Source organism: Pan paniscus, chromosome 13 (genome assembly GCF_029289425.2).
Source record: "Pan paniscus chromosome 13, NHGRI_mPanPan1-v2.0_pri, whole genome shotgun sequence".
Taxonomy (NCBI): domain Eukaryota; kingdom Metazoa; phylum Chordata; class Mammalia; order Primates; family Hominidae; genus Pan; species Pan paniscus.
Genome location: NC_073262.2, coordinates 120,345,405 through 120,357,510, shown reverse-complemented (window position 1 = coordinate 120,357,510; position 12,106 = coordinate 120,345,405). Strand labels below are relative to the sequence as shown.

The following is a 12,106-nucleotide window of genomic DNA, read 5'->3' as shown; positions in this document are numbered from 1 at the left end:
GGGGGGCTAGCTGTGTCATATTGGATTTTCTTCTGGGGGATAAGCTGTGTCATATTGGGCCTGCGTTTTCATCTGGGGGACTAGCTGTGTCATATCAGGCCTGTGATTTTATCTGGGGGACTAGCTGTGTCATATCGGGCAGATCCATTCACTGCTTTTTGCCTGGGTTTTCTTGTCTGTAAGGAGGGGACGATGTGTCTGCTCTACTCACTCCCACGGGCTGCTGTGAACATACTTGGGAGATGAGAAACACATGTCGATGAGTGGAAAATGCTTAAAATCTAAACGAAGATAAATGAGGTAGCCATTGGATACAGAGTCATGATTTAGACACTGAAGTCGTCGTTTGAGGGTTTCTACCCAGAGACCAAGACAGTGTAATAGAGGTATATTGCACATTCATAGTTGGGTTATTAGTAAACACTGGTAAGATCATGATGCACAGCAGGTGAGAACAAACAGCTCACTCATGGCTCATATTTGATCTACTGTATACTTATGCTTCTATTGTAAAGGATAGGTACTTTTTATAAAAGCTTAAGTAAGGCATTGTGCCTTGATAAAAGGCATACTTTTATATAGATTACACAAAGTAAAGAGTTGATGCAGCTCTTGTCCCTGCTGAAAATCCACATACATTCTCATTTTCTCATGGATATTAATTAAATGACCTTGGAGTAAATGTTCAGTCAACTGGAGGGCCTATGAAGGCATGTGGAAAGGGAATGAATGAACCCTGGGCCATGGTAGGGCTGACCTGTGGGTTATGGTTCCCCTGCTTCCACGTCCAGGTTAAGAACACTTCACCTTTTTTGACAATTTCTTTTTCTTTTTTAAACACATCATCGTTGATTGCCAGATCAATAAATAAGTATAATAAAGCTGTTTTTAAAATAGCTTTATCGAGGTATAATTGGCATGCAACAAACTGCACACATTTAAAGTGTACAATTTTATAAGTTTTGACACAGGTGTATACCCATGAACCCATCACTGGAATCAAGATGTTGAGCATATTTATTATCCCAAAAAGTTTCTCTGTGGCACTTTGTAACCTTTCTTTCTTGCTTCTCTCACCCACACAACCATGGATCTGCTTTACCTCTCTATAGGTTAGTTTGAGTTTCCTAGAATTTTATATAAATGGAATAATATACTATGTATGTTCTTTAGTCTGGCTTCTTTCACTCAGCATACTTATTCTGGGATTCATCCAGATTGTAGTATGTATTAGTAGTTCATTCCTTTTGATTGCTGAGTAGTATTCCATCATGTGAGTATATTATAATTTGCTTACCCATTCACCTGTTAAAGGACATCTGGGTTATTTCAAGTGTTTGGCTATTACAGATAAGGCTGCTATAAAAATTCATGTCAAGTCATTGTATGGACATATGCTTTTATTTCTTTTGGGTAAACATCCAGGAATGGAATGGCTGAATCATATGGTAGGTGTATATTTGACTTGTAAAATAACTGCCAAACTGCTTTCCAAAATGCTTGTCCTATTTTACAATCCCACCAGCAGTGTTCCACTTCCTCCACATCCTCACCACCACTTGATGTGGTCAGTCCTTTCCATTTTAGCTATGCTAATAATGATTTAGTGCTATGTCATTGTGGTTTTAATTTGCATTTCCCTAATGACTGATGAGGTTGAATGTCTTTTCATGTGCTTTTTTGCCATCCATGTATCTTCTTTGGGAAAGTGTCTGTTTAGATATTTTTCTTGTTTTCTTTATTGGGTTGCTTATTTTCTTTATTGAATTTTGAGAGTTCCCTTTATAAATCTGGATACAAACCCATTATCAGATACATGATTTGTAAATATTTTTCTTGTAGTCTGTGCCTTGTCTTTTCATTCTGATTTTGAAGAGTAGATATTTTTACATTTGATGAAGTCCAATTTATCAATTAGTTCTACTATCACTTGTACTTTGAAATCTTAAGAAACCATAAAGGTTTTTTTCTATATTTTCTATGTGTATAGTTTTATATTTTATGTTTACATCTGCAATTCATTTTAGGTAAGTTTTTCATATAATGTAAGTTACTATTTTTGGTGTTCTTAATTCCTGGTGCACATTCATTCATATTTCCATCTGGTTTAATTTTTTTTTCCCAAAGGACTTTAATATTTCTTCTAATGTAGGTCTGCTGGTGTTAGATTCTTACAGTTTTTTATGCCTGAAAATTTCTTTATTTCACTTTTTTTGGGGAAAGATATTTTCACTAGGTATAGAATTCCAGTTGATATTTTTTCTTTTGACACATTAAAGATATTGCCCTACAGCCTTCCCTCACATACTGTTTTAAGATGAGACATCTGCTGTCTTTACTTTGGCTCTTTTGTTCATAATGTACCTTTCTTTTGCTGTTTTTTAGATTTTCTCTTAATCACTGGTTTTGAGCAATTTGATTATGAGGTGTGATATTCCTCATATTCTTTTGCTTGGCATTCATTGTGTTTTCCGGGTTTGTGGGTATATAGTTTTCATTAAACTTGGAAAAAAATTTAACCAGTATTTCTTCAAATAATTTTTCTGTTCTCCCTTGCATCTCAAATTTGATGACTGCAATTACACATATATTTGGTTGCTTGAAGTTGTCCCATAGCTCAGTGATACTCTGTTAGTTTTTCTATAATGTCTTTTTATCTTTATGTATTCTCATGGCTAGTTCATATTGCTGAGTCTTCAAGTTTCTTCTGTAATGTCTGATCTCCCATTTATTCTAGTCAGTGTATTTTTCATCTCAGACATTTTAGTTTTCATCTGTAGAAGTCTGACTTGGATCTTTTAAAATATCTTCTACTTAACTTTTTGAACATATATAGATATAATTGTAATAACTGTTTCTATTTCCTTGTCTGATAATTCTAACATCCGTGTAGGTTTCAAGTTGATTTTGGTTAATTGATTTGTCATGATACCATGGGTCATGTTTCTGCCCTTTTCAATACTTGGTAGTTTTTGATTGGGTGGTGTTGGAAGTCACCTCCAATCATTTCTTCACTAGAATCTGAACCACCAATGCAGAGATTGAAATCTAGTAGTCAGAATATGAATCCCATCTGTGGATGTGTTCTGCTCAGCTTGAACAGTGTGTTAAAAAAGATCTCAGATGTTTTTCACACTTAAAAATGGAGAGATATGTGAAACCATGGATTCTGTTAAACATTTTTAAAAAGTCAAGCTATCTTGCAGTATGGCTGCCATTCCCACTGGGAGCGGCTGCTGTCTTTGGATGCCACTGTGAGTTGAATGTGTTCCCCAAGGGTTCATGTGCTGGAAACCTAATCCCCAGTGCAGCAGTGTTGAGAGGTGGGACTTTTAAGAGATGATTAGAGGCAGGGCCCTCATCAATTGATTGTTACCTTGGGAATGGGTTTCTTAAAAAAGGATGAATTTAGCTTCTTTCTCTCTGTCTGTCACACACATGTCATGCCTTCCATCATGTTATCATGCAGCAAGAAGGCCCTCATCAGATGTGGCTCCTTGACCTTGGACTTAGCCACAAGCTAAATAAATTTCTGTTCATTATAAATTACCCAGTGTATGGTATTGCTATAGAAGCATGAAACAAACTAAGGCGGGTAGAGTGTGAGGTTTCTATACCTCCTCACAACAGACTCTAGTAGGCATTTTAGTTTGAGCACTCTGTTATTTAAGATCAGTTTTCCAGAAGTAGACCTTGAGATGACTATTAGTGCACAAGTGATTTTTTAACAAAATGATCCTAGGAGAAACTTGAAAGAGAGTGGGGCATGCAGGAAAGAAAAGGGGAAGAAGTCAAGCAAGCATGAAATTTCTGTTATAAACTCATGGAGGATAAACTTTACCTTGATCCTGCAGAGGCATGATAGAATGCAAATTATGCTTCAGAGTTTGTCCCAACTAGATGCAAAGGAGCTGAACTTGCATATTTCCTCCCCAGTCAAAGTGCCCTTACACCTGGCAAGGTAAGACAAAATAAGAAGGACAAAAGCATTAGGCATCTGCATTACTGTTCCATGTGGGGTCACCTGGGAGCCTCTCATGGTCCTGGCTGAGATGAAGGACCAGAGAAGATGTTGTGCTATTGGATGAAAACTGTGAAAGAGTTGGAAATGCCTTCATCCTCATAACGTCACAGCTTCCTCATCTCCAATGCTTTATTGGTGGGAAGGTCAATTGAGATCATTAGTGGAGACTAATACACAAAGGAATTGGGTGCCACCAGGGGAGGGGACCTACTGGAGGATTGCTACTTCCTCCTGTTGGAGAGCCCTGCTGATGTCACCTTATGCATTCCCTTACTTTAAGGAGAGATCATCCAGATTTAGTATGATTTTCATTCCTAGGAATCTCTAGGAAAGGGAACGTAATTGCCTTCTAGTCATTCATTTATTCACTTATTTGTTTACTCACTCATCATTTATTCACCCATAAACATTGAGCCAAGCAACATGTTCTGAAGAACTATTTGAATGAGGATATTTTAAGCCATTTATAAAGCAGTGTCTTACCACTGTTTCCTGGCCCACTTCTCCTCTCAAGAGGAAATCACACAGTCTTCTGTCATTGCTCCAAATTCCTTCAAGTGCCACCCACAACTGGAGGCTTCAAACCCATGTTCTTCCAATCTGGGCCTACGGAGGAGAAGTTTTGTGCCTTAAGCTATGGAGGAGTCCTGCATTTGGGCACCTTTCCTTTGATGTATTGGTGTAGAGTACTCCCGCTATCTTTGGATCTTCAGTTTCCCTCATGTGAGCTGAAGCCAGCAACGCAGAAAACAAGAGACTGAGTGCTGGTTATCATGGGCGTCTATGAGGGGGCAAACAGAGGAGAACAAAAGAAACAAAAAGCTCATTGCTAAACCCCTCCAGCCTCCTCAAAGCCTTAGAGTTACGTATACATAACAAATGTTCCTGTTGGGACCCAGAACTGTGAAGGAATGGGCTGGATGGAGACCAAAGGGAAAGACTGGGCTGGGGTTGGGCTGGAGAAGGAGAAAGCCTGCTGCTGGTGGTTGGGCAGGTGAAGGTGATGCTGGTCATTGTCCAGCTTTAGGTCTGCTGCTGTGAGCTTATGAACTAGGAGAGCAGCAGAGAGAGGAGAAGAAGGGAGGAAGAAAGAAGGGAGGAAGCAAGAAACGGATAGAGGGGAAGAGTGAAAGAGAGAGAAGAACCATAGAGTGAGGAGAAAGAGACAGAAAGAAAAATAAATCAGAGACAGAATAGAGAAAGAAGAAGCATGACTTTGTGTGTGTGTGCATGTGTGTGTGTGTGGTGGGGGGATTGCTGCCCAGGGTCCCTGGTTTGGAAATTCAAGGGGGTTGCAATTCTGGAGTGTGGTGAAATGGCCTCAGGGTCTCAAGAAGCTAACGGCAGGCTCATGCCAGGCCATAATAACAGCCTCTCGGTGGCTCCAACCCACTCTGGCCTCTCAACTCCCAGGAACACTAAATTCACACAGGCGCAAAATGTAACCCTGCTTCAGGCCTCGCAGCCTAATAGCTACCGTTGTGTTTGCACTGCACCCGCAAGCATCACGGGCAATTAAGAAAGTCGTCCATTGCCATCGTGGGCTGCCATTTACGGGTTGGAGCCTGGAGCCCCTCCAGGCCAGTTAGCCCTCTGATGAGACACAAATGAGCAGGGAGGAGTTTTGTTTCCCTGGGAGAAGAACTCCTGCCATTAGCTGGCAGATCCAAAAGGGAGGCAAACAGAGGCTGCTGTGGGCTGATGGAGGGGGAGGTGGAGATGGAGATGGGGAGAGACCAGGAGCCCTGCTTGCACGGACAGACACGTGCACACACAGACACACCTTCTCACAGGCAGTTGTGTGCTAGCATGCACACTCATGCCACCCCATCTTGAACATAGACTGCAGACATGTTAGTGCAACACATGTGGGGCATTCACACACTCATGTGCATGCACACACAAACACAACTTTATGCACATGCTGGCCAGCAAGTGTGCACATTCATGGGCTCACACAGGCATTTGTACCAAGTGTACATGTTATAGATATATTTATTTATGTAAATCATGTTCACACACTAGCTGGCACTTTCAGAAACGCAAATATGTGTACCCAGGCACATAGATAAAAGCCTGGATAAATCCAGGCTCATATACATAGGCACACACAGACAAACACATCCTAATCTTTTCATCTAAAATCCAAAAGCAAGACAGTTCCAAAGACCTTTAAAACATGCATACTCTACACTTCCATCTTCTTTCCTGGCCATGAATAAGAATGGATTTGGGCACTGGGGCTGATTAATTTGTCCAGTAGAAGACAAAAAAGAGCTGGAAGAGAGTTGCCCTTTCTTTGTTCTGCTTTGAGCCATGGCCAAGGCCATGTATGTGGTTGAAAAATAATTGGTGGTGGACGGCATCTTTTCAGGACCCTACCACCAGCCATTTGACCTTGTTGCCATCCCAGGCGGATGATTTTTAGGCTCCCAGGAAAGAAAATTTCAAAATATTCTTGATCCCATGAAAGTAGAACTCATACCCCTCACATCCATGAAGTCTCTTCTCTTTGGTAGCCCGCTCAGCCATAAGGGGACTGGATTGAATGAGTAGAGGGCTGTGTATTGCGATTTGGTGATTTTGATTTTCTCATTTTTGAAATTGAGTTTAGAAGTGTTTTCATCCTTTTCTGAGGTTTGGGGTTTTTCCTCTCTCAACTGCCTTCCTCACCCCTATTTCCCGCACTGTTATTAGGGAAAGAAAATTGGAGACCGTGTCCATTTTGAGCACGTCTCCCAGAATAATTGTGCCGTGACACACGGGGAGCGCAAACGGAAAACAGGAAGCCAAGCTGCAAGGGCTCGTTTGAAACTGGCAAACTTTGCAGTCAAGTCTTCAGCCAGAAAATCCACAGATGGCAGCCATTTCCCACACCACTTCCCTCCACATCTGGTTCCAAATGGAGGCTGCCATAGGTCTGATCTGTCTCCTGTGGTGGGGGTGATGACCTTCCCCATCAGCCCCAAGACCAAGTTCAATGCATTTGCTGCTGGCTTCACATGGCCAATGCTGGAAGCAGCAGCCCCTGACCACCCTCAATTGCTGTGACCCATGGAGCTGGGGCTCCATGTGAAGCCTTCCATGGACATTCATTTTGGAGGCTTTTTGGCAGTTTTGGCAGATTTGGGTCAGAAGTGGCTTCAAGAAGCCTAATTTACTTAACTACTTTCATTGTACTTTAGTGTCCTCCTCATCTCAATCTTATAGTTTCTCTTAATTTTCAATAAAATGTGCTGGAAAGATCAGATTATTGGGGTATGGGGCTGTCAGAGTGCTCTAATGAGTGAGTAAGATGTTGTAGAAGGATGCTGACAGCAACTGCAAGATGTTTGCAGCTCCTAGGTTGGCAGCTAGTGAAAAAGAAGTGGCGAAGGATGTCTTGGTGGGTGATTTTCCTCTAAAACAGGAGCTAGTAGCATGACCTCCCCAAGAGTCATTCTGGTGCTTAGAGGCAATGATAAGTATTTCACTATTTAAAGGGCTGTCCTCAGGGACAAGGAATCACGAGATTATTCTGTATAGCTGTAGAGGGCTATTATGGGCTGCACTGGTTTAGTTTTTCTGCATAACAAAACTCTACAAAACTTATTGACTTAAAACAACATTTATTTAGCTCATAATTCTGAGAGCCAGCAATTTGGGCTGGGCTCAGCTGGGTGGTTCTGCTGACCTGGGCCAGGCTTGGCTGATCTCAGCTGGGGTTCATACGTGCATCTGCAGTCAGCTGTCATGCTGGCTGTGGGCTGTCCCCAGGACTTGTTCCCCAGGACTTGAAAGAGTAAGAGTCTAAGCTTAGGAAGGCCTAAGCTGGGATGACAGAGTTCTCCTCCATGTGTTAGTTCATCCTGTAGCAGACTATACTGATCTTGTTCTCATGCCAGTGACAGGGTTCAGAGTGAGAGAGCAGAAGTATATGAGGTCTCTTGAAGTCTAAGTTCAGTAATGGCGTGGCATTACATTTGATCAAAGCAAGTCATAGATCAGTCCTGCAAAGTCACATGTTAAGGGCATGGATACAAGGAGGAGTGAAAAAGGGTGACCATTTTTACAACCTACCACTTGGGGGACACATTTTGACCTGATATTCAAAGCTCCTTCTAATGAGTTGAGCTGCTCAGCCGTGGGACAGATTGTCCTGCTGGCCATGGGCCTGCTGTAGAGGAAGGACTACCTCTCAGATGATCAGAATGGGACCACTGGGCTGCCAAAAGCCCTTCTGATTCCAAGTGTTTATTTACCAGGAAATTATTTTCACCTACCCAGAGTCGAAGATTTTCATAATTAAAGAACAGGAAAATTAGAATAATTTCCCAAATCCTTGACTGCCCCAGTCATGGCCAAATTTCTTCACCCCCCACCCCCTGCCACCATTGCTGACCAGCCTCCTCTCTCTTCCATTCACTCATGTTGCACCCCCAAGTCCTGGCCTTGCCCACGTGTACCTCTGATCACATCCACCAACCTGTCTGTGCTTAGTGTCTTGTTGGGGGTAGAGAGCAGAAGACAAAGGAGAAAGCATGCTCTTAAAGACAAAGGCTGCTGGACTCCGAATTTATATTGTAGTCTCTAAAGAATGATGTGTGCTGGAGAAGAAAAAAGAAACAGCATGTGCATATTTTTCAAAGAAATGCACACGTGCGGAGAGTGGAAAATTAAAGAAGCCAACAACCCAAACCGAAGTTGGTTCTGAAGGAGGGAGATGTAAACTTGAGCTCCAGAGCTGGAGCCAAGACAGGAAGTGGGCTTGGCTTGCACGAGGTGCATATGCTGCATGGAAAACCACCCTACGCTGCTCAACTCCCTGTCTTCCTAATTCTCCTCAGCTTCCAGCCTCTGCTGACCCTGGGAACAATGCAGCACTGTGCTGAGACTGTGCCTTTTGTAATGGCCTGGGAGAGGAAGAAAGGAGAAACTGGTCTGGGCGTCTGCGTGTGTGAATCACCCGTGTCACATGGCCAGGCCGGCTGCAGCGGCTCCCCGGGTCTGCACAGGGCACACAGGGAGCATGGCCTGAGCCCATGCCTGGAGGCTGGTCAGCCAGCTGCAGAGTGCCCCACTCTGAACCACACAGCCAGGGAGAGGATGGAGAAGGGGGAAGGTCTGGTGCCATGAGGGCCTTGGAGGACATTCCTTGTTGCTGTGGGGGCAGGCTCTGGGCCCTGGATGTCCCCCGCAATCCCAGATCATTTGTGGAGATTGGGTCTGATGTTCGTGAAAGTCACAGACTTTTTGGTTCATCACTGAGACCTGCAGGACGCTGGCTTGTCTGTTGATTCAGGCAGGACACGTCTCCTTCAGTGTGGGGGCTTTCTCCAAGGACCAAAATATGTCCAGGGTATGGAGAAACCACCTTATTCTGGAGAAAAGAGGGTACAATGAGGTGGGCAGGAGCCAGGGCTGTTCTGTTTTCTAGAACCTTCTAAATCCTGGCTTTAGAGTCACAAGCAAGAGATGCTAAGGCAGGCTCCTTGGAGGGCAGGTTGGAAGATGGTTGGTGTCAGGACAAGAGGAAGATTTGGGCCAGACACCAAGAAAGGCCTGCGCTGTTTGAAGACAGAGCAGATTACTGAGGGTGGTTGCAGCCCCCCCCAATCCCTGTTTCTACTTGGAGAGGGCTTGCGCTGCATGGAGGCACGGGAATGGATCTGTGACCCTGGGCAGTCGGAATTAACCTGACCTGGCCAGCCGAGGTGCCTTCTCACAGACACCCTGCAGAGGGCAGTGTGGTACTGCGGGCAGGACTTTGTTGCCTCATCAGCTTTTCTTTCCACCCTGCGGCCCTCCTAATCTTTTAAAATCAAAGCTGCTTAGACGTAACCTGAGCGCTGCTTGAATGACATGGATTTAGCCTGGTGCTCTGGGCCCCCTTTGCTGAGGGAAGCCCTCCAGCCTTGGATGTGCTCAGAGAGCTTACCTAACTCTCCCCTCTGCCTGCTTCCAGGCCTTGGGGACAACAGCTAAAGGTGGCTGTGTAGATGGGCAGAATTTGGTTGTACATATGTAGAGCCTCAGGATTTTCAAAACACATTTTCATCTGCTCCTTGAACCCATTCTTAGAGGTGGATGGGATGCTCCATTTTATAAGAGAGAATTGAGACCCAAAGAGAGGGGAAGTGACAGCTCACGGGGGCCCAGCTGATTCGAGGCAGAGACACGTGGGGGACCCTGGTCTTCTAACCCTCAGTCCAGTGCTCATTCTACCCCTTGCGAAGCCCCTGAAATGCAACCGGTGTCAGTCCCCTCCACCAGCTGACCTCCCCCTCTTTGTGGTTCTGTTTTCTCCCAGGTGAGGGGGGTGAAGATGCCTCTGCTACTCCTAGATCCTTGAGCCACTCCCTGGCCAACTGTATGATCTCTGGTAAGTCCCCTCGCTGGGATTTGCTTTTCCTACCAGAACAATGAAGTTATTGGATCGGATGATCTCGAAGGTAGCTTGGAACCTTGACCTTTCCTGGTTCCATGTTTGGGCTGTGTCCCCAGTTGCAAGTTATTTGGTCGAATTGAAGAATAGAACCTTGCAGGGTGGTGGGTGACTGATGCAAACTCCAGCTGTGAATCTGACCAGACTCTGTGCATTGAGATGGTTGTTTTCATGTGGAGGGTGCAACCTTGTTCCCCAGGACTTGAGAGAGTCAGGTCAAACCACATGAGGGCATTCTGCTTGCTGACAAATGGCATGGACGGTGGTGTCAGTGGATGTGAGTGACAGTCGTCAACTGTGCCCCACAGAGCTCCACACTGAGAGGCCGGTTGTCGGATGCTGGGGAGACAGTGCACTCTTCCAGGGCTGTGCTTCCTGCTCCATCTCCCTAGCAGCCCTTTGTATCCCCGGCAGTTGGGAGTCGGCACGAGCTCTGTTTCTGTGCTGGTTGCCTCAGCAGGTCTGCTCTTTTCCAGGAGGAGTGCATAGGAAAAAGAAAGAGCCAAACCCTTCAAGGCACACCCAGGGTCACAATTACAAGATATACTTTGGATGTGTGGGATGGGGAGGAGTGGAAGGACAGAGCAACATAGACAGAGCCTGAAAGTCAGAATTCCTTTTTGACATCATCAACCACCATTCATTGAGCACTGAGCATGTGCTAGGTACTATGTACCCACAACTGGGTACAACTCTTAATAATCTCATTTTACAGATGATGACATTGAGGCCCAGAGAAACTGTGTAACTAGTCCAAGATGGCACAGCTCAACAGAGGTAGAGTAGTGATGGCTAAGTGCACACCCTTAATTCCTCCTCTAGGCTCTATCCATCTCCCTGACTGAATTATCATCTTTATTATCTCACAAGAAATTAGGCATACCGCCTTGAAAGTAAGACTATGCTCATGAGTAAACTGAGGAAGAACATCTTTCATCTGTACTGTTCCCAGAAATCTGGGAGATGATCTGTTTTTCTTTCTATCTAACTATCTATCTATCTATCTGTCTGTCTGTCTGTCTGTCTGTCTGTCTGTCTGTCTATCTATCTATCTGCCATCTCTGAGTCTTCTCCAGGTATCCCACCAAGTAGGAAGTTGGCTATGATTTCCACATCCATACTCTTACATGTTCTTCTACGAAGTTCTGCAGAGTAGCAAGGGCTGGTGGTGTATTCCTGAGATGAGAAAGTAGAGACCCGGCAAAGGCTAGTGATTTGCTGAAGGCCCCAGAGCTGGTTGGTGACTGGCCTAGAACAAGAACCCAGGTTTCCTGACTCCTGGTCATAGTGTCCTATTCACCATGAAAAGACTTCTGGGAAAAGAGATCTGACTTGGCCAGGGAGACCTGGGGATGCTGGCTTCCCAGCCATAGTGATCCTTGCCTGCAGGTGCTTTGAGTTCCTGGGGTTTCTGTGCTAATCTGTGCCCGGAGGCCCAGCCCTGCCAGGATCAGCCGAGGATTTGAGTCCTAATGCAGGTTCGGATGGGAGATTTTGTGGGATTCATCCTACATTTAAGGCCTGGTGTGGGTAGCCAGGGGCTTTCCCATAGAAACCACAGCTATGCACTGTGTCAGGGCTAACAGTCCAGGGGGAGTGCAAAGCTTTGTGCTGCAAACCAGATCTGCTCACCAAGCCATTGCTGCAGCCCTGCTGTC

The 12,106-nt window shown here is 44.7% G+C and overlaps 1 long non-coding RNA gene across 5 annotated transcripts in view; it reads left to right on the top strand.

Moving 5' to 3' along the window:
* The window catches only part of LOC129397305 (uncharacterized), a 524,961-nt gene that overhangs the window by 64,379 nt on the left and 448,476 nt on the right, over positions 1–12,106 (top strand). For 3 of the 5 annotated variants that reach the window (XR_008624583.2, XR_008624581.1, XR_008624582.1), the window contains one exon: positions 10,314–10,385. The exons of the other annotated variants lie outside the window; for them this stretch is intronic. This is a non-coding gene — a long non-coding RNA (uncharacterized LOC129397305). The remainder of the gene's footprint in view (positions 1–10,313; positions 10,386–12,106) is intronic. 5 annotated transcript variants of the gene reach the window in all.